General features: G+C 47.6%; 1 protein-coding gene across 1 annotated transcript in view; it reads right to left on the bottom strand.

The window, feature by feature from the left end:
- Nucleotides 1-14,427, bottom strand: part of LOC125947789 (sulfotransferase ssu-1-like) — a 69,239-nt gene extending 54,812 nt beyond the window's left edge. Inside the window, exon 1 of the mRNA XM_049673132.1 lies at nucleotides 14,187-14,427. The gene's annotated coding sequence lies outside the window, so the exon portion shown is untranslated. The remainder of the gene's footprint in view (nucleotides 1-14,186) is intronic.
- Between the last annotated feature and the right edge of the window lie 8,040 nt (nucleotides 14,428-22,467).

The following is a 22,467-nucleotide window of genomic DNA, read 5'->3' as shown; positions in this document are numbered from 1 at the left end:
CACGCTGCCGAAGATAGCTCAGGTGATTGGGAGAGCGTGCTGGCAATGCCCATCTATAATCGACATGACTTGGGAATGGGAGTCGTCATCGTTAGGGCCGTCCTGTGCGCAACCAGCTTTTCTGGGGGTCGGCACTGAGTGTTGCGCTCAGGTCGCATTGGCAAAGCACGGCACACTGCACAGTGGCTGGCCGCACTGATGCGCCATGCACACAGCGAAATGCTGTGCTCAACCATCGTGTGCCTCTTCGAGACGTTGCCGGTGACGGGTCAAGGCTCGCCAATGCACTCGAATCGGCGAAGCTCCACAATATGCCGACTGCTGCCGAGTCATCTATGTCCGAAGGCGGAGTCAAAAGCGATGCCTGGTCAGAGCCCACGATATTTTCCGCGCTTGAACCAGGGAACAGCTGTTTCTACGCTTTAGTCTGTGGTATCTTGTTCGTATGATGGGGACATTTAGGCGGCACGATGAGGTCTTTGATAATTATGGTCTCAGCGATGCCAGCCGCCTGGGCATCCTTTCGTGAGACCTCACTCAGTGCGTAGCGAATGCTCGAACGTTCAGCCAACGGTTGCTGCGAAATCCCGAGGTGTGGCTCCGGCGGGTCCAGAAGTTTATCGTCTGCGCAATCCATAGACAGATCACGGTTGCGGACCGGTAGCTCCCCATCATCGCAGCTCGACGGACCCGCGATGTTCAGAGGCGTAGACGGCCGTCGCTCGTGAACTCGAACTTCGCTTCCGCCAACAGGTGTTATGGGTTGAACGGCTCTTCTGGAATGCGTAAGCTCGGAGGCCACCTGGCGGTGGGTCACAGCAAGAGCAGTGGTTTGCCGGGCTATTCCCGCTGGCTGCTGGAAATCGCGGTGCCTCATCTCCGCCGGGCTGCTTGTCCAGCTGCCCGGGGTACCAGGGCCGGTGTCCACGGATAGTGCGGTCGTTGTGGTAGTCGTGGCAGCCGGTTCTACCACCAAGGAAGCATCGACGGCATACCTTGGTGGCTGAGGAGTCGAAGAAGTGCCGGGCATGTTATTTTCGCCAAGGGAAGCGTGGACGGCGTTCCCAGGCAGGGCAGGTCCAAGACGAAGGGCCCGAAGCGCTGTCCCACCGTCTTCGGTAGAGCCGACGACAACAGCCGGTGAGCCGGCACTTACGGCGGGGCAGCCTGCGGCTCTGCCTGTTGAGGCGTTGTTGGGCACACCTGCCGCAGGATCGAAGCGGTAGCTCTTCACGGAGTCAGAAACTGACTAGCCACTGCTTCAAAATATTTGCCGAATAAAGAACAAAGAGCAAAACACACTAATCCTGACTGAATTCATAATCGGAAAGCTTAGATAGCTTGGAATACATATTTAGCCCCGCTTTTAAAACAAGCACCATATACGCTGCTTGCGCCGTTTGGACGTAGCTTAATGAGCTCCGAAAGCGCTTTTGCATGTTCTCTGAAGCTGTGATCAAAGCTTCGTGTCAGTCCACCTAGTCACCGTCTACGATATCTCCGAAAACAGAAAGCCGGGCCGGCGTCATACACTTCCATTGTAAACAAGGAGGCAACGGAGGCAGTTGAGGCAAGCAATGGACGCGTCACCACGTGATCAAACATGGCAGCGCCCACGGGATCGCCGCGAAAAGGGTCAATAGACGGTTTCATCCCGCGCCACCGCGCTCTGGCAACGCTGGGCGCCGGCATCCGGCGCCCTTGGGAAACTTACGGTAGCCGTTACTTTTGCTCGTTTTTGCTGGTATTTGTTCGCTCGCGCGCTCGTCCTACGCATATTCTGTGTTATTTTTCGAGTATATCGATATAAGTGCGACTTGTGGCATTTTAGTGTGTTGCGTGACGGCGAGTAGCTCTTGGAGCATCGACTATTTTCATTACGTTTACTCGTCAACGGTGTTTTTCAAATCTGGGAGCCTACCAAGAGCTCCCAGATTTGCTCTGCTCACTTCATCCAAGGTACGTTACTACGTGGAGTAGCCGGACTGCTATAATGCTGAATAATAAAAGTGCTACTGCACGATTGTTCTGGCCGTATGCCGTGTTACTCACGCGAGAGCAGCTCGACTCTCACCCCGAGTTTGCCCGCTCGTCCAGTTTCTTGCCTCGGCGTGGATCGCCATGCTACGAACATGAGTTAAAATTATTGTTTAGCGGGTGCCATGCTGCCGCCGTTTTATTTTAATGTTTTTCGTATCTGGGGCACAAGTGCACTTCTGCAGCTTTACTACCTAGGTACATGTGCGCATTGGTTTATCATGTTTAACGTCCCAAAGCGACTCAGGCTATGATGGACGCCGCAGTGGAGGGCTCCGGATAATTTCGACCACCTGTGGTTCTTTAACGTGCACTGACATCGCACAGTACGCGGACCTCTAGCATTTCGCCTCGATCGAAATGCGACGGCCGGGCCCAAACGGCGTCTTTAGGGTCAGCAACCCGGCACCATAACCGCTGAGCCACCGCGGCGGCATGTGCGCATTCGTATCGGTATCGCAGAGCAGAATCCCAGAAAAGTTAGCGATTTCCGTGCATGCATGTAGGAAGTTTCGGCCACATTCTAAAAGCATTTACGAATTAACGGAGGCCAATTATCGATTGCAATCTCGTGCCCAACACTACAGGTTTCATGTTGTTAGAAGTGTGGTAAATTCGTGAGCATTTGGGTTAGTCCTATTTCAGTCGGCCTAGGCTTCTTGCACTGAATGACTTTTGAGAATCTACAGTTATTTGTGAAGGCATATTGAAAAGCAGAAATAAGGCTTATGACGCAGAAAACATGTGCATGTACACATGCACAGCTTACCATTTCATACTCCATCTTGCAGCAATAAAGATGCCATTGCGAAATGCAAAAACGCCCGTGTGCTTGTGTTGTAGGGCACGTAAAAGAACACCAGGTGATCAAAATTAATCCGGAACCCTCCACTACGACGAGCCTCATAATCAGAACTGGTTTTGGCACGTAAAACCCCAGAAAGAAGAAAAAGTGCCATTAAAGTTTTTCTAGTTTTCGGCAGTCCCATTACCTGCCTTGAACACAACAGTCTGCGTTCATTGCATGTCCTCACTAAGATGCTGCGCTTGTTGCTCCGGGGTTGTAACTGAGGGAAGGTGTTTGGAGCCCGGCGAAAACGAAAATCGCACATCATCGTCCAGCGGATCGGGCAGCTCTCTGCCTCTAAACATCGGCTTTTGGCGATACCGATCTTTTGCTTCGGTGCTAAGCGCCTTAAAGTAGTCGCACGTCATCTCGACAATATTCACGCTATAAAATCAGTTCATCACAGATTCCACCAAGCGGTGCAAACATCGACACGCCAGCCTCATGTCGCTCATGCCTTCAAACAACATAGCCGGAAGTGCTTCTAGCTCTTCTGTCGGAAGTTCCGATGGGGCAACCAATCAGCGGCCAACGAGGTTTGTTTGTAAACAATGAAACCGTCTATACTCCCGCTTATCACAGCTGCGTAGCGCGGAGTGTGACGTCATACAGAGGTCGCAGCGAACGACCAACGGCTAAAATCCCTATATAAGAAAAGTACCACCATCCTTTGATCAACGCCGCTTCGCTCTCTCCTGTATCTCCTATTGGACGATGATAGCGCGCGCTTTCACTTCTTTATATTTAGTTTTTTTTTTTCCGCATCAGAGCCATGTTGACAGTCCTCTGCGCAGCCGCAGTTGCCGGCGGCGGCGCGCGCCCGGCTTGAAAGTTTCAACGTGGACTTTCTAATGCCGCCACCGTCGACTTGCTTTCGGAAGCAAAAAATGAAGAAAAAAGCACGCGCTTTAGGAGAGGAGACGACGGAGGAAAGAGTAGATGGCGGTACTTTTCTTATATAGGGATTTTACCAACGGCAGGAGCAGTCGCCGCGCGGCGACCGCGACGAGCCGCGTTGCTGGACAATCGAGGGCCGTGGTGTGACGTCACAGTGCGGCCACGGCTCAAAGTGCGGCGACGGCGAAGAGGCGAAAACTTGGCGTAATGTAGCTATCGCTAGAAAATTATTTTGATTCAACGCACTGCAGGAATCCATGCCAGGGTTCGAGGTTCAATCCCAGCATCGGACACTGGGATTTGTTTTATCAAAGAGGCCTGGGGCGGTATTCTGTAAGAGTCTACCTAGTGGACTGTCCATTTCGGCGACCGTTGATTCGCTGCTGCTTGACGTGCAGGAAGGAGACTGGCTGGCACCTTCCTGCACGTCAAGCAGCAGCGAATCAACGGTCGCCGAAATGGACATTCCACTAGGTAGACTGTTACATAATACCGCCCCTGAAGCCATGCAAGACAGGAATCTACCTCGAAGTGCCTCGAAGGAGCTAAAGGATGCTTCGCATTAAAGAAGGAAAAGACACGCACAGGCAAACATGAACATTTCTCACTTGATGACCGCGAACAATCGCTGTCACAACGGTGCAGGGCGTGATGAATAGCGTGATGAATAGCGTGATGAATAGAGGAAGGCGGACGCTCCGTGCTGCCTCTCGCTTCAACTGGTCTCCATAACTTGAGATTACGCGACCTCCAACACTAAATACTCTATCTCAGAAGTAATTTGCAGCACTGCTGAACGTACGAGATGCACATAGGCACTGGCAGTATCCTTATGCAGCGGAGTCTAATTCCGGGCTTTACCTTTGATTATTGGTGGGATTAAGGAATTTTGTCTTTGGCTTGGTGCATGATACGTTACAGCGACACGTGGCGTATTAGGCCCTTTACGTATGCATGCCGTATACCCTGGCGACCACGTATTACGTAGCAACATATTGCGATTGCGCAATATGTTTGTATTTGATGAATTTTATTGATACACTGTATTTATCTCGTCTTATACACGAGTATTACTTGCATGTGTTATTAGTGCATCTAGTATGTAGTGCATGTATTTGCATATATTGTATGTATGTGCTTATAGTGTAGGTATTCATTGTTGTGACTGTTGCTTATAATATTGGTAGAGGGTTTTGTTGATGCGTCATGTATTGTCATTTAATGCTATTACTAATGCACTGACACTGCTGCCGATTATTGGCCCCCCTGGCCTCGTCAAGCTGTATGCTTACAGCTTTTTTGCCAGGGGAGCCTTCAACACAACTTTGTATGTGTGTGTTGTGAATAAAATTGAATTGAAATTGAAATTGAATTGAATTGAACGTAGCAGCGCCCTTAGAGCCCAGACTGCCCACTTTGATCCGAATTCATGCTTGTTACATGCTATTTGCCCTGACAGCAAGGAATAAATGGTCAAATTCATCATCGCTTAGTCTCGTCTCACGCTGAAGGCAAATAATTAAGTTTGATTTGTTGTTATTATTCACATCACCTGTTTGCTTGGTGTCACAAAAGAGCGCGTAATGCAAGCACGCGCCGCGTGTCACGCAAGCCAGCGAAAGAACACGCCGGCCCTGCGGCAACTTCAACGAGGGGGAGAGCGCATACGCCTAAACAGCAACGCGAACAACGGCGCCTAGACGTCTAGAAAAGCATCGACGAAGCGACGCTAACCGGAGAGAGAGAGAGCACACGCGCGCGCCGGGACACCGTGCTCCCTCAAGGGCTGCAGAAGATAGCGCCAACCTTTCCCTTTCCCTCAAGAACCACTTACCACCACCTCACCCGGCGAGTCGGGAGAGGTTGCTACAGCGTGAGCGTGCGCCAACAGGATGAGTCATCAACCCCCCCCCCTTTGACGACGCTACGACGGCGGCGGTAGAAGGTACGAGAAAAGGCGAGAAGATTCCCAGGCTTGGGCCATGCTACGGGATCACGACTCCGATAGGAAGGTTCGAGAACGCCTGTGGCAGCTATATAACCGCCGTGCGAGAATCATCGAGAGTTCAGTCCTCACCGGTGAAGCGATGTAACGTGAAGACCGAGCGTCTGCGGAACAAGGGGATTCCCCGGCAAGCTAGTCGACGAGTTCATCGAGCGTCTGAATTTCCGGAAGAAGTTCCTTCTTCGAGATTTGCCCCGAGCTACGCCGAGATCGTCTGACAAGACCAACACGGGTGAATACGATTGGACACTTACTGTTCCTTTTCATTTTGTACTTTACGTGTTGGACTCTTAGTGCTTGTCGTTAATTATTTCACTGTGTTTTGTGAATACCCATCTGAATTGTGTTGTGTCTTGCCTAAGTGTGCACGGGTGTGTGTAACTGCCTTGTGTGAAGAACATATTTTATTGCGATAGCAATTATATGGACACTCCAAAGTAGATTTCTGCCGTCGGCGTCGCCGTCGCCGTGAGGTTCCGTATGACGTCAATGGAGATGAAATCGTCGCCGCGCGCCGAACGCTGTATGTGCGAGTGAAAGGGCGCGAGGGACGCGCGCTTTCACGGGGAGTGAACGCACGGCGGAGAACAAACGCGCGTTCTGCGCCGTGCTCCCTTAAGGGCTGCACAAGTAGGCGTCTCTTTCCTCTTTTACAATCACCATATATGTAGAGCAAACGCGCCTTCTTCCGACACGCGAAAGGCCGTGGGGGGGGGGGGGGGGGGGAGGGAGGCGACGTCTAGCTGCGGCACCAAGTGCCAATTTATATCAGAGGCTCCGGCAACAGTCACCAACGCCGCACGCATTTTGTGCGAACGCAGGCAAAACGCCGATGGCGTCGACAACAGTTCTGCGTGTTGCCGGTGCTGCTGCATGTGCAAGTTTATACAGCTGATAAAGCTCCGTATAGCTCTCTACAAATTTGCTATCGCAATTGATGCTTCGCCTTTCATGTGAAACTGCGACAACTTTTTGTTGTGTTTTGACAACTCTGGGCTCTGACTCGGTCTTTGGACAGCAACCGGAGTTCGCTGGCGCACCAGAGGGCCCATTCTTAATTGTCCTTGCTTTCGTGGGATTATTTTCGGAAGCTAATAAGTCGGCTTTGGAATTTGGTCCGACGTCTGCGCCTCGTTGACGGGGTCTGTGGCACTTGGACGCTGCTAGGACGACGTAGGTGGCTCCGAACCGTAAAAGTGGTTTGATTTGCAGTTAGCAGATGGCGCCACAGCATTAGCACCGGTGATGCGCTGACGATGCGAAACGCTATAAAGACCCAATTGTTCACTGCCTCATTAATTTACTATTACGCTTTAGTATGGCACGTGATGTCGGTGGTGTGCAAACGCCAAATAGGCGCCGAGCAGACGATGCAGTGCGGGTAAACAATTATAAGGGCGTCCGCCCTTACTACTGGCTAAGGCGGCTGCAAGGAACTGCGGAGAAAGCGTGCAGAGGAAGTGAAGCCATGCCGCCGCATTCATATAAACAAACCTTATGTTTACAACGGCAAAACAGTTCTTTTGTTAATACACTAAGCTTGGAACATAGGTGGAAAGGATGGTAAGGCAGACACTGAGCACGCGACGCGGCGCGAAAGAACACATCTTGAGGGGTACTCAGCCTACCTAATGGCAAAGGAGTCCACTGTGCTACAAGGGCCTACTGAGATAGAGTATAGGCGCGCGGGAAGACAGCACCCGCAAGGCGACCAGCCATCTCGGCTCACAACCTTTACACCCGCCACAGCTAACTTCCAAGATGCTCCAAGGTTACCTGCAAAAGCGCGTATAGCTTTGCGGATAGGCATGCGCGCGACGGTCAGTCTAGAGGAGACGTGGAGACGCGTGCTCACCTGCCCCTCCCATGTTCGCGCTTCGCATTACCGGCTCCTTTCGGCGCTGTGATCTGGTCAATACAGAAGGATGTGGGCGAAGTTCTCACTCACCGGGCAGCGGGAGCACATGGGGGGAGGTCATCCAACCCTACTGGAAGAGTCTTTCTGGACGACCGGTTCGGAAGCTTTCGCTGTAGCTCCTGCCACTTGGCCAGGTTTTGGGTGGTGTTAGGCTTTACTAGTCTTATTTGTTCAGCTCTCAATTATTCTTACGCCCGCTTTATCCTATAATTTCCAAGAACTCCCCCGGCAGGCGTTTTTCCGCTTGGACAGCTACTATTCCGACAGATCAATTACCTCTGCATTTGTTCATCCTCAGTGGTGTGGGCAGCATCCCGGGGAGTCTGGTTCCTTCAAATGGACGCTCAATATGACTGACCAATCCCCACGTTATCCAGAAAGCTCTACATGCTGCTACCTCTTCATACCAGACCATCACGAAAGTGAGACAGTTCGGCCGCGGAGGTATCATGGGTAGATCACCAGACCAGACCTGTGTCGCGGATTTGCTTAAGTGTTCATCGTTCGCGTCATTGCCGGTGAGTGCCTTCATCCCTGCTCACCTTGCTTGCACTAAGGGAATAGTCAGAGGTGTCGATGCGGATCTATCTGCCGCAGAAACACTAAATAGATTGTCTGGGACTGCAGTAATTGTTTACCGATGCAATCGAGTGGTAGACAATAAGAGGGTCTCAACAGAATCGGCGATTGCAACGCTCGCAGGAAATTCCTGCCCATCAGAACTAAAGCTGTGGCCTGTTGTGCTCAGAGCTGAACCTCTGGCATCGCGTCCGCTTCAATGTCATTATTGGTGCTGGCGATGTGGCCATAGTTTGGCAGGGTGCAAGTGAAGTCAGCGTTGTTGCGCATGCGGAAAAGAGCACGCTGAAAGTGATTGTAGCGCCCAAGATGAGCTATGCTGCCTCTGTGGTGGAAGTCATCCAGCCGATTATTCTAACTGCTCTGTTTGACTCAGGAACTACAGGTGAATAGAGCGACGACGCTGCTCTAGGAAGGAGTTGATAAACATTGTGAAAGAAAAGGGATCTGATTATGCGGGGGTCACTGGTAGACAAAATCTAAGCACGGACGTATCACCTACTTCAACTATAGAGGCCGCAGTGGAATAGGCAAAAAGCTATGGAACGGCTGGCAATGAGCCTTGGTGAATGTATATCACAGGCCGCCTCTAGTCACTTATCTGATTTGATGCAAGCTACCTGCCCAACTCCTGTAACAAAGCAAACAGCTGATCCTGAGCACCAAACTAGTGATAGAAGCCCAGATACCCGTCCTTCCAATGATGGTATCGAACCTTGGACTTCCTCTTCCGCGGGCCCGACAACTGGTAATATGGTTAACACAGATTTGGAAATAAACAGATACGGAAGAAACCGCTCGAGCGTATAAAAGAGCAGTGTCTTCTATAAATAAAGATTCCTGCTCCGATCCTCACTCAAAAGCTAAGAAAAGTCAGTCCAGTGCTATGCTTAAGGAAAGCATTCTACAGAAGGCAGTTCGAGCTGCGCCACTTCTAAGCCATAGGGTTGCTGAAAGTGCTTCAGTGGAACTGTCGCTGTTTTTATTCTGCTTCAGTAGATTTATCTTGTCCAACTACTCAACTTAATCCTGATTTAATTATTTTACAAGAAAGGTGGTTAAATCCTGCGAAAATTTTTCAAATAAAATTGTGCAGATCATTTTGACTACACCGTCCCACAAGAGGTGGCGGATTAATTGCAATAATTTCATCTAAAGTTTGCCATAAGGCCAAAATTTCATACTTTCTACTCCAGAGTGTGAAATCCTAGCGATAGAGCTGAATCTCCCTCGATGTTGCCCCTTTATTGCATATTTTCGTTCTGCAGTACAGGACACTAGCACCCTGGATAGTGTTCTTAATTCTAATCATTGTAATCACAGGGTATTTTCCTTCTTACCATATCTCATGGGGTTGAAAAACAGATTTGTGTGGCACCCGATTATGGAACTGTTCGTTGGACAATGGGCTAACGTGTGTAAACACTGGATCTATTACGTTTGTGCGGGTCGATCTTACTCTGCAGTAGATGTTACATTCTGTGGCCCGAGTCTCTCCGTAACTTCTTCGTCGACTGTTGAGTGTTCGACAAGCAGTGATCACCTTATGATTACGAAACGCTTGCGAAATGTTCTTTCATCTCTGTCTGATGCGTCTACAGAGCAAAAACCCACGATTATCTGTTCCGCTTTCGAAAGCTATTAAAAAAAGGCTCAATTTGAGATTAGATTTAATAACAGAAATTCTTACAGCCCTTGGTGGATTAAAGCATGCACTAGTGATTACAGAACGGGAAAAGCTACTTGGGAAAAATATTACGTAACAAGAGTCCCAAAAATTGGGGGGATTACATATTTTTTACAGTCGTCCTTCAACATACAGTTTCGAAAGCCAAAGATGAATACGACTGCAAGCATTTTGATGTCCACCCTAACAATAAAAATAAGCATGCATTGTTCGACTTTCTCCGCAGTAGAAAAGTTCTCCCGCGTCCAATAAATATTGAATCCATAGTCTTAAGTAGTGACGAAATGAACCAATCACTAGAAGAAATCGCGGAGGGATTAAAAATTAGATTGTCTTCCCTCTTGCCAAATTGGTCTAGCCTACGAAGGGTATCAGATGATTTTACAGAAATGTTTATGTTGGAATTAGCTGAAATCGTGGAGCGACTTCAAGATTCAGCTCCCGGCGCGGATGGGGTAACATCTGCTATGATGGATGGATGGATGGATGGATGGATGGATGGATGGATGGATGGATGGATGGATAGATGTAAAACTTTAATGAACGTCCTGAGGTACGCGACTGAGCGCGCAGCGGGCCGCTCCCACGTTGGGACATTCAGGCCATGCCCGACCGCCGCATCGTGGGCCCTCTGGACAGCCCATAGTTGTGCCCCGGCATCGGGGCTCTTGATAGCGGAGAGCCACGATCAAAATTTTATTTAAGCAAGCTTCTGATGACCGTTTACCTGTTGTAAATCACTCAATTAGGTTTTCATGGATTCCGTCTGCGTGGAAAAATTGATAAAATAATCCCAGTTTTTAAAAATCATGGGGAAGGATATAACAATAGATGACACTAGGGCAATCGCGCTAACCTCAACTTTGGTGAAATGAATTGAAAGAATCCTATATGCCCGTATGATTAAATTTGTACAGAACAAGGACTTACTTAGCCCCTGACAAATTGGATTCCTTCCATCATGTTCAGTTTGACATGCTCACGTGGACTTAGAAAGTAGAATAAAATTAGCATGGTGGCAGAGGCAAATCGGTGTTCTTGTGACATTAGACCTTTCCAAAGTCTACGATAGTGTAGAATACTTAATTTTATTAAATATATTACGAAATATAGAATTTCCAAATTATCTTGCAACCTGGATTGGTGAATTTTTGAATGAAAGACCATTTTCCTGCTCTCTAAGAGGCTTTTCCTCGAATATACATAATCAGTCACGCGGTGTTCCTCAATGAGCTCTCACTTCGCCATTATTATTTAACATTATGATGTGTTCCATTCCTCGTCATCAAGATGTACAAACATACGTATACGCAGATGGCATTGCTTTCTTAGCATCAGACAATGATATTCACGCCCTATATTATCGGCTACAGAAATACCTCTACGCCATAGAAATCTGGTTGCAGAAGATTCGCCTTTCACTTAACGTAGGCAAGATATTGGTTTTTCCTCTTAATAACTTCGTTAACATATCGCTATCCTATCCTCTCGAGACCATACCTCAAGTGGAGTCGGTGAAGTATTTGGCTGTAGTCTATGACGGTTCCCTCCTTTGGCTTGCCCATATTGACCATATTGTTAAAAAGGAGTGATAGCAGGTGGCATGCTACGTAAACTATAGAAGAGTTGGTCAGGGATGCGAAGAGACCCACTTCTAATGATATACAAAATGTATGTGCAACACATTTTATAATTTGGATGTGTACTATTTTCTGGTGCGCCAGCTTATAAATTACACCCCCTTGTTCTGCTTGAGCGGGAAGCCCTGCGACTGCGTTGCGGATTACCGAAATTTGTTGCCAATAGCATACTACGCCAAGGCGTCATATCGTGCTCTTTGATATGAATGGTAACAGCATCCCTGAAGTAGGGTCGATTAGAGTCCTAGGACTGACTATTGGGGGTAACGGATACAATGGCTTGATGATACAAAAGATAACTGGCAAAGTGGAGAATGCTCTACGAATGTTTCGACGCATTGTCAATAGAAATAGAGGTATCAGCGAGGAATGTGTCATTAGGCTCATTCACGCTTTCGTCCTATGTCATATTACTTTTGTTGTGGCTGTGCTCGGTTGGAAGAAAACAGAAGAGAAACACCTTGATATCACCATCCATCGAGTCTTCAAGGTAGCCCTGGCGCTACCGTTCAGCGCATCCACCGAGCTCTTTTCGAAACTAGGAGTTCACAATACTCTAGCTGAAATCGCTGAGGCTCAGGGCACAGCTCAGGTCGTCCGGTTATCAGGCACCAGAGCTGGCCGGGACATTCTGGTCACTCTGGGCGTTTTTACCGAACGCGAAAAGGATAACGTCAGATATCTTAGCAAAGAAATCAGGGACGCGATTGTGGTTCGCCCCTTTTCCAGGAAAGCCCACCCCGTTTTTAACGAAGGGAGAAGGCTCGCCCGCGCGAAGGCTCTTCTTGCCGAGGCTGCTACGGATTCCACAGAAGCTGCCATCGTAGACGCAGCCCAGGTGGTCAGTCGCGAAGCTTTTTCGGTAGCCGTATTAGACGCCCACGAACGAGTCGTCAACGCACTCTCTGTTTACGCCAAGAATTCGGAGGTGGCCGAACAAATGGCCATTTCACTCGCTCGGCTAGATCCACAGCGCTCGGTTATCTATAGTGATTCTAGGGCAGCCACTCGCGCCTTTGCTAGGGGAGTGGTAGATGTGAAGGTTTCCAAGTTACTCGAAGGTAGATGCATTAGTCCCCACTTTATAGTCTGGTTCCCAGCCCATATGGGCGATTTCATGGGATGACAGCGGAACCTTAACCCATCCACTCATAGGGCCACGCGAGGACTTGCCAGCCGCGCTCCCTTGCAGATGCCCTCTTCTCCTCCTAAGGCCTTTAAAGATAAACTTCAGATCTATAGTAATGAGTTCACCAAGCACTCTTATTTAAGACGTAGAAAATTCTCCCTTCCAAACAAGAGACTTAACAGGGCGCAGTCAGTCACTCTCCGCTTGCTACAGACGAACTCATACCCAAATCCTTGGCGTATGAGCCGAATCGACCCAGACTACAACGGACCATTCAATTGTGCACAGTGTGGTGGACATGTGAACTTGGGACACATATTATGGGGATGCGCGCCGCAGCCCTCCTATCTGGAGGACAAAAGCAAGTTCTTCTTCTCTCTGGGGTTTTACGTGCCAAAACCAGTTCTCACTATGAGGCACGCCGTAGTGGAGGGGCCCGGAATAATTTTCACCACCTGGGGTTCTTTAACGTGCACTACAACGCAAGCACACGGGCGTTTTTGCATTTCGCCTCCATCGAAATGCGGCCGCCGCGGCCGGCATTCGATCCCGCGATCTCGTGCTCAGCAGCGCAACGCCTTAGCTAACTGAGCCACCGCGGCGGGTGACAAAAGCAAGTGGGACGACGCTCTTAGGAGCAGCGAGCTACAAGACCAACTCTGGGCTGTCCAGAAAGAACGCGAAGCGGCGGAGAGCCTATAGATATATATGTATAGCTCCCCGTCCCGACGTGTGAGGTGCCCTCTACACCTTGACAAACAGTCGGGTGTCCTTCAGGACCCTTTTCGGAAATAAAGTTTCGCCACCACCAAGAAATCAGATTGCCGTCAATATTATGTAGATTTCGTTTGCTGACGTTGCAAACATTCTTAAATTTGTATGGATCCCCTGTTGGAAGATTGAAAAAACATATTCATTACCCACCCTGCATTATTCTTCGGAGTGTACACTGGCCTCGGTTTCATACACCACAGGTGGTCCTTGTACAAACATTGATCAATCCCTTAAATGTACGTACCTGGGAGGTGCCACTTATTTGTGATGTGCGAGAGAGCCTAGAAATCATATATGATGACATCTATCCACACAACTCAAAACGACTCTCTCATAATATATTAACTGGCCTATTACAAGACTATTTATTGAGTGTAGCTATAAATATAGTCACTGCCACAGATGCCAAACGTAACAGGGATATTTGCTCAGCCGTGGAGGAATTTATAGTTCATTTAAGGAGATTTTCCTAAATTCTTCGTATGTTATCTTTGTTCATTTCCTCCTGACAACTTTAACAATTTTAGTATTGACGGAAGTTTCGTAATACTGTCCAAATCTTGGCCAATCCACCACAGTGGGTGTGCACCATCAAAGAAGGCATACCATACCTAACATATGGTGTATACGTCAGATTCTCGGTAGGAGAAGTGTAGGAAGAAGAAGATCTCACCTGACTCGTGCTGCAGGGTTCCACTGTCGGTGCTACGTGTCACGTCCACCGCACTGCCCGTTCCTGAAGTCGGCTCGTTCTTTAGGTACGTTATCACTGCTTCTGGCTCTCCACTTCAGGCTGACCGCGACACAAGCATGGCCACACTCGGCGAAGGTAGAGCCGGCCCGTCGTCGGCTGGGGGAACGCGGCAGTTGTCCGCAACTGCGATCCATGCGTCCAGACAAAACAAGAACAAGAAGAAGTCTGGTCGTCGTCATCGAGGTCACCGCCACAAGGACGAAGGAAGCCAAGACAGCAGCTCCAAGGTACGCAGCTGGTTTGAGAATGAAATGTCATATATAATTTGCCTACCGAAACACGGCTTGTAAGGTGCCGTAGCCATCGTTAACCAGGCGTGGACCGCTCGACCACGGCCAGGAGCCGGGGCAGAAAAACTTGAAATGATTTGGAACCTACTCGAGACCGCGCTTGTCTGCTTGGCGGCAATTTCCATGGCAGTTGAGAGTGCTTCAAAAGCAATTGTAAGGTCAGGCAAAAATTACCGAATTAATCGTAGTGATCTGGTTGAACATCTGCCTATTTTATCCTAAACACTGGGCTCCGTAGCTGACCGCCTTGGTCAGAGATTCTACGCCTACTGCCCTGGAACCAAGGTCACCGACAAAGCGTTTGGAATATGAGCGTGCGCCTGGACTCCGAAGCGGCCGTATGACCTCGGCGTCGGCGAAGACGCACAACAGACGCTAATGTCGGTATAGAGCCGGCTCTGCATAAGTCAGCTTGCTCACACGTTTGTACTTGCACGGCCGCTGGATAAAAAATAAAACTGTCAGCCCTTTCACTGCGGTGGAGATGCAAGACCAGCGAAGCTGTAGTATGGTGGGAATTCTGTATTTCCAATTGTGACTATTAAGATGTGATGGTGTAATTAGTTATTTGAAGTATTAAAGAATGAGAAATATACAGGGTGTCCCAGCTATCACGCAGCATGATTTAAAAAAAAAAGAGGAATGGCGTTACACGAAGCAAACCTAGTGCGTGTTGGTTCCAGTGCAGTGGAGTAGCCGCCAGTAATTTTTTCGTTACAGAGATTTAATTAGTTAAATGTAATTAACTATCTAATTCGAGAAGTACTCTCCCAATTATCAAAGTGTCAATGAGAAAATTGTAGAGCAACATGAGAAACTCCCGATACAGCTTTCTGTTGCTCAATATGTGGTACATAAATATGTTTTTCCGAGTGTGAAAGGAGCCCGCGAATACACGCAGAATTGCCACGCGACTGGCCGCTCGAGTCGCTTTGTGTGTATTCGTGGGCATCCTTTACGCTCGGAAAAATATATTTATGTAGCCCGTATTGAGCAAAAGAAAGCTGTATCGGGAGTTTTTCATTTTGCTTACAATTTTCTGATTGACACTTTGATAATTAGGACAGTACTTCTCGAGTTAGATAATTAATTACAATTAACAAATTAAATCTCAGGAACGAAAAAAATTGCTGCCGGCTATTCCACTGCACTGGGAACAATACGCACTAGGCTGGTACACACTAGTGTGGTAATCATGACTGGGACTAGGCAAGCTGGCACTAGGCAAGCTGGCACTAGGCAATACGCACAGGGCTGGTAATCCATGACTCCGCCATTCAGTACTCTGACGCTTCGTGTAAGGATCACACTGGTAGCACCAACTTTAATCCCCTGCAACAACCTTTGACACAAATGTGGGATCACGTCTGGCTCTATCCAATAGTTCAGCACAAATTCTTCGTGTTTCCTCTTTCCCTTCGTCTGTTAGTGAGTGAGGGCCAATTTTTGCATTAAGTTTCCGCTTCCCTAAATCTTCGCGCAAAATCGTTTGACACACATCACGATTCAAATTCAGTTCTTCTGATATCATAAGCACAGTTACACGACGGCCTCCTTGCAATAACTGCCTCACACGCTACACGTTCGCATCGGTATGTGCTGTAGACAGGCGAACAGCTCTGGGATCGTCTTGCACTGAATCTCTGCATTCACGAAACCTTTTGTGCCGCTCGAAAACACTGTTTCTCGAAAGTGCCTCGCCTGCATATGCTTGCTTAATCATGTTCCGCGTTTCACTAGGACTATTCCCGAGCTGAGCGCAGAACGCAATGTTCACTCTTTGCTCCCAATCAGCATCCATTGTGTCACCTTAACTAACGCGACAACAACCCGAACAATGTTGCTAAGCACACTTCTGTCACCTAATCAGTTTGCGCGGAAACATGGCCAAGGTCATGTCAAGTCAGAACACACACCAGGTAACATAAAAACATTTGTTCCTTTTAGTATTGCAAACTTAGAAAAAAATATTTCTGGAACTTTTCTGACAAAGGTTATATATCTTTCTGCCAGCAGCATTGAGGAACAAGCACCAAGAATAATACCGGTGCCGCTGTCAGTTGCGTTTGGTCGGCCGGTTCCTGTGGAGTGTTGGCGTCGCCTGCGTAGCATTAACTTCTCCGCAACGCAGTGGAACCCGTTTTGACCACGTGATGGCCACGTGATGAGCGGAACGCAGCAATAATGAAACAGAGTACTGTGGGGGCCACAATAAGTATGAGGTGGCGCGTGGAATCTGGAAAGGAGTAATGGTGCCAGCGCTAACGTTCGCAAATGCCATTCTTTGCCTAAAATTGAATGTCTTGTCGGGGTTGGAAGTTAACCAAAGATTGGTAGGCCGGTTGGCTTTGGGAGCCCACGATAAAACCACAAAAGAGGCAGTGCAAGGTGACATGGGTTGGACCTCTTTTGAAGTCAGAGAAGCACAGTGCAAAATTTGTGTTCACGAAGGAGTCAGGAACATGGATGAAAATAAATGGGCGGCTAAAGTGCACAAGTATCTCTAGATGAAAAGCGTGGACACAGTATGGAGGAAGAGGTCAAGGAAGTTGGCAAGCAAGTACATGATAATTGAAACTGTAAATAGACGACCAGGAATTATAAGAAAGTAAGTGAGAGCAATAGAGACAGTGAATTGGATGGAAAGAATGAAAAAAAAAAACGCTTAGTCTTGCACTCAGCCGCGCAAAGCCTGAAACAGCGAAGCTGGGCGATCGTAGCCCAGCATTTTCCGTAAGTGCGCGCGAACTTTTCATCTTATTACTCATGATGATAATTTCTTTTCGCGCGTCTCGGACTTACGGCCGTCACTGCACGTTGCTTAGCGCAGCTTGCAACACCGACACCGCGTTCCAATGTCCACCGCATTCCACCGCGTTGCAATGCCGACAACGCGTTCCAGCAGACCCGCTCCGTGAATCCGTCTCTCTCTCTCTCGCTCATTTTCTTTATCTCTCTCCCGAGCATAGCACGCAAAACCCCTTCTTCACCTCGCAGAGCATTGGCACGAGCGCGTGCAAACGCGCCAGCTGTGGACGAAGACGACGACGCTCGAACGCAATCATATGGTTCGCATAAATGCATGTTCTGCAAGCGTGGCTGTATAGACGGTTTCATCCAGCGCCACTGCGCTCTGGCAACGCTGTGCGCCGGCATCCGTCGCCCCTATTAAATTTCCGGCAGCCGTTCCTTTTGCTCGTTTTTGCTGGTAGTTGTTCGCTCGCGCGCTCGCCCTGCGCATATTCTGTGTTATTTTTTGGGTATATCGATATAAGTGCGACTTGTGGCATTCAGTGTGTTGCGTGACGGCGAGTAGCTCTTGGAGCATCGACTTTTTTCATTACGTTTACTCGTCAACGGTGTTTTTCAAATCTGGGAGCCTACCAAGAGCTCCCAGATTTGCTCTGCTCACTTCATCTAAGGTACGTTACTACGTTGAGTAGCCGGACTGCTATAATGATGAATAATAAAAGTGCTACTGCACGATTGTTCTGGCCGGATGTCGTGTAACTCACGCGAGAGCAGCTCGACTCTCGCCCCGAGTTTGCCCGCTCGTCCAGTTTCTTGCCTCGACGTGGATCGCCATGCTACGAACATGAGTTAAAATTAACGGGTGCCATGCTGCTAAATATAGCGGGTGCCATGCTGCCGCCATTTTATTTTAATGTTTTTCGTATCTGGGGCACAAGTGCACTTCTGCAGCTTTACTACCTAGGTACATGTGCGCACTGATTTATCATGTTTAACGTCCCATAGCGACTCAGGCTATGACGGACGCCGCAGTGGAGGGCTCCGGATAATTTCGACCACCTGTGGTTCTTTAACGTGCGCTGACATCGCACAGTACGCGGACCTCTAGCATTTCGCCTCGATCGAAATGCGACAGCCGGGGCCCAAACCGAGTCTTTCGGGTCAGCAACCGGGCACCGTAATGGCTGAGCCACCGCGGCGGCATGTGAGCATTCGTATCAGTATCTCAGAGCAGAATCGCAGAAACGTTAGCGATTTCGTGCATGCATGTAGGAAGTTTCGGCCACCTTCTAAAAGCATTCACGAATTAACGGAGGCCAATTATTGATTGCAATCTCGTGCCCAACACTACAGGTTTCATTTTGTTGTAAGTGTGATAAATTCGGGAGCCTTTAAGTTAGTCCCATTTCAGTCGACCTAGGCTTCTTGCACTAAACGACTTTTGAGAATGTGCAGTTATTTGTGAATGCATATTGAAAAGCAGAAACAAGGCATATGACTCAGAAAACATGTGCATGTACACATGCACAGCTTACCACTTCATCCTCCATCTTGCAGCAATAAAAGTGCCATTGCGAAATGGAAAAACGCCCGTGTGCTTGTGTTGTAGGGCACGTTAAAGAACCCCAGGTGGTCAAAATTAATCTGGAACCCTCCACTACGGCGAGCCTCATAATCAGAACTGGTTTTGGCACGTAAAACCCCAGAAAGAAGAAAAAAGTGCCATTAAAGTTTTTCTAGTTTTCGGCAGTCCCATTACCTGCCTTGAAGACAACAGTCCGCGTTCATTGCATGCCCTCACTAAGATGCTCCGCTTGTTGCCCCGGGGTTGTAACTGAGGGAAGGTGTTTGGAGCCCGGCGAAAACGAAAATCGCACGACATCATCGTCCAGCGGATCGGGCAGCTCTCTGCCACTAAACATCAGCTTTTGGCGATACCGATCTTTTCCTTCGGTGCTAAGCGCCTTATAGTAGTCGCTCGTCATCTCGACAATATTCATGATGTAGAATCAGCTCATCACAGATTCCACCAAGCAGTGCAAACAACGACACGCCGGCCTCACGTCGCGTATGCCTTCAATAAACATAGCTGGAAGTGCTTCTAGCTCTCCTGCCGGAAGTTTCGATGGGGCAACCAATCAGCGGCAAGCGAGGTTTGTTTGTAAACACTGAAACCGTCTATAGCCTAGTGGTTACGACGGTCGCCTTGGGGCCGTGGGTACGCGGCTTCGAATCCCGTCTCGGCAAGAAAGTTTATTTTTTTCTTTCTTAATTGCTGATGATGATAGTTTCTTGATACGAACCACAAATTGCGGCTGGCTTAAACAGCTTCGCTGTTAAATCGACCATGGAGATTTACAAAAATGAGAAGAAATAAATTGGAAGGAAAAATCTGTACGATAACACAAAGGGCAGTGCTTTGCTATTTGAGCCTCGATCCAGTAGTCTAAGGACCAAAACATACCGGAACAAATATTCGGAACTAGATGAGGCATGTGCATGGTGCGGCAAAGATCCAGACACCACTCAGGACATCCTAATGGCATGCGAAGGGATCCACCCAGTGAGAATAGTAGGAAACATACACCTTCCAGAAGCGTTTGCGTTTAAAGTGTACGGAAGCATCAACCGGTCTGCATCGAGATAAGCAAGAGACGTTTAGAGTATTGGTGTGAAAAAAAAAGCACGGAAAGAGATTGATACGACCTGATTTGATCTCTTACTATCATAGGTAGCGAAACAAGGTTGATTTTGAGAGAAAAAAGACTAATCAAATGTATACAAAAATGCTAGATAAAAAAAAAAACATGTATAGCATACCTGATAAAATCAAGCAGGCTAGGTGACTACTTGTTACCGCCCCGTTACAAGGGGGATGCAATTAAATCATCATCATCGCTGGAATCATTGGAGGCGGCGCGCAGAGAACTGGGGCGCAACTCTGGTTTGAGGAGCCTATACAGTTTCTGTAGTTTGACACGGGCTTGCGTTGTCCGCGGTCAACTGTACGTTATTGCAGCAGCAGCCCTTATTGTTTTAGAAATATGGGCACCATGTTTAGTCCATGTAATGGGCTGGTCAAAAAACACACACACAAAAAGAAAGAAAAAAAAAACACCCAGGTACTTAACAGGTTCGTACATGCCTTTACACGACTCGCACGCCGAACAGTGCAGACATAAATACAGCTGTAGAATAATGCTCTTATGTGGGTTTCTGAAACATTCTAGCTTTGTTTTTGAAGAATTGCAAACATTACATCTTCTGAAAATCAGTCTAGTACATTGCTAATATACCGTAGGAAGGGCTGTTTTTGTTTGTATTCAAATACCTCGAGAACAAGCTCTGTATCGTCTGCATATTGAAACATAGAAAAGTGATATGTATGTACTTATGTGTGCTGAAATTGGGACAATAAAGATGGTGCAATGTCGCTTGATTGCATGATATTTTTGAAATATTTGCATTATCTTTTTCGTTTTGTTGTCACACCAGGAGCCTCTATTTTTTTATTACTATTGTCGAGTTTTGTCTTTCGTATTTTTTTTTATCGCGTATGCACGTCGACGTTGCCTTCTTGTCTACTTTGATTGACGCACCTTTCTATTTTATTTCATTTTTTGGCCAAAAGGCAAGGTGGGCACATCCGGGAGATGGGCCCACCCATTAATTAAGATAATAATTACAGACCTTTGCGGAGAAATGCACTGGTGTTCCAGTTACTTTCTTAACAAAACGTCGTTTTATGTCTTGAAGCACAAAAGTAACTGGAGCGCCAGTGCATTTCTCCGCAAAGTTCGAGAATTCATATCTCGAAACTGGTGTCGTCCTGAGAATTCGTTCCAAGTGGATCCGCCTTGCGAACTCGATAGCTATAATTTGTAAATTGCGATATGGACCATACGGTAATTAGTTACACAGATAATTAGTGAAATATTGTTAATTATTCAATTGTGCATTTATATTCTTTGTGGAAGTAATGTCCACCTCTTCGAGTAAAGCAGCTCATGAACTACCACTGTGCTATCTGCCACAGGCAACCTTTAAACCTTTTTGAAAGTGTTCGCTAAACACCCTGTATAGCGTCTTTGTATTAGTGGCGACCATTTTTAAGTTTTTCAGTATGTTTGAAAAATCACCTGTTGCAAATAACGTAATTCTAGTCCTTGAGTTGGAATATTCAGAGAGGTGAACATTACTTGCACGAGATATCGGAACGCATATTCAATCAATTTAAAATTCGCTAATATATTTGTAAATAATTATTTTACGGCACGTATCGCAATTTATGAATGAATTTCCAGAATGACACCAGTTTGGAAATATGCGCCATCAAGCTCGCCGTAAAAATACCCTGTTGTTCCTCTTACTTTTTTAACCAAAATCTGTTATGCATTGAAGCACAAAAGTAACTGGAACGCCGATGTATTTCGGCCCACACTTTGGGAAACATCTAGAAACTGGTGTCATTCTGGAGATTAATTTGAAGTGTATACGTCTTGCAATCTCACCGGCTCCAATTCGTAACTTCTAATATGTGCCGTAGAGTAAATAATTAGGAAGTTAGTTAATTTTTAGTTAGATGAATGTGTGCTTCGATTTCTCGTGCTAGTAATATCCGCCCATTCGAATAATCCAGCTCAAGGGCAAGAATTCTTCCATCTGCCACTGGCGATATTTGAAATTTTCGGAATACTTACAAATGACATCCCCGTATATAGAGATGCTGCATGGATCCCAGTACACGCGGTTTCTTTAGTACGTATACGTATACGTTGACTCTCCATTCCAGTGAAATAAGTCTACGAGAAAGTTGCATCTCTTTTTTTGGCTGTTTTCTCGTTTGCTTCCAGATCGCACAAGTCAAATTGGATGGGAGTGAAACAAGCAAGCGATCGGGCACCTCATTCCGCGGTGGTCGCAAGAAGAAAACCTATGCCTTCGACGCCGACGTAAGCAGGCTTTCAAAAAGAAGCGTGAGTCGTTCACGTCTTCCCGTGATCCGTCTTTAGCCTCTTCTGTGCAGTGAAAAACGTTTCAAGTCAGTTTAATACCACCCGCTGTCGCAGGGAAGACTTAAACGGGTTGGGTGCAAGAACGGAAATGACCACCTAGTGAGAAAATATATACAAAAAAAAAAACAAAAAAAAAAACCTGGC

Source organism: Dermacentor silvarum, chromosome 8 (assembly GCF_013339745.2).
Source record: "Dermacentor silvarum isolate Dsil-2018 chromosome 8, BIME_Dsil_1.4, whole genome shotgun sequence".
In the NCBI taxonomy this organism is placed as follows: domain Eukaryota; kingdom Metazoa; phylum Arthropoda; class Arachnida; order Ixodida; family Ixodidae; genus Dermacentor; species Dermacentor silvarum.
Note: the sequence above shows the minus strand (reverse complement) of the source record. Positions and strands in the feature narration are given on the sequence as shown.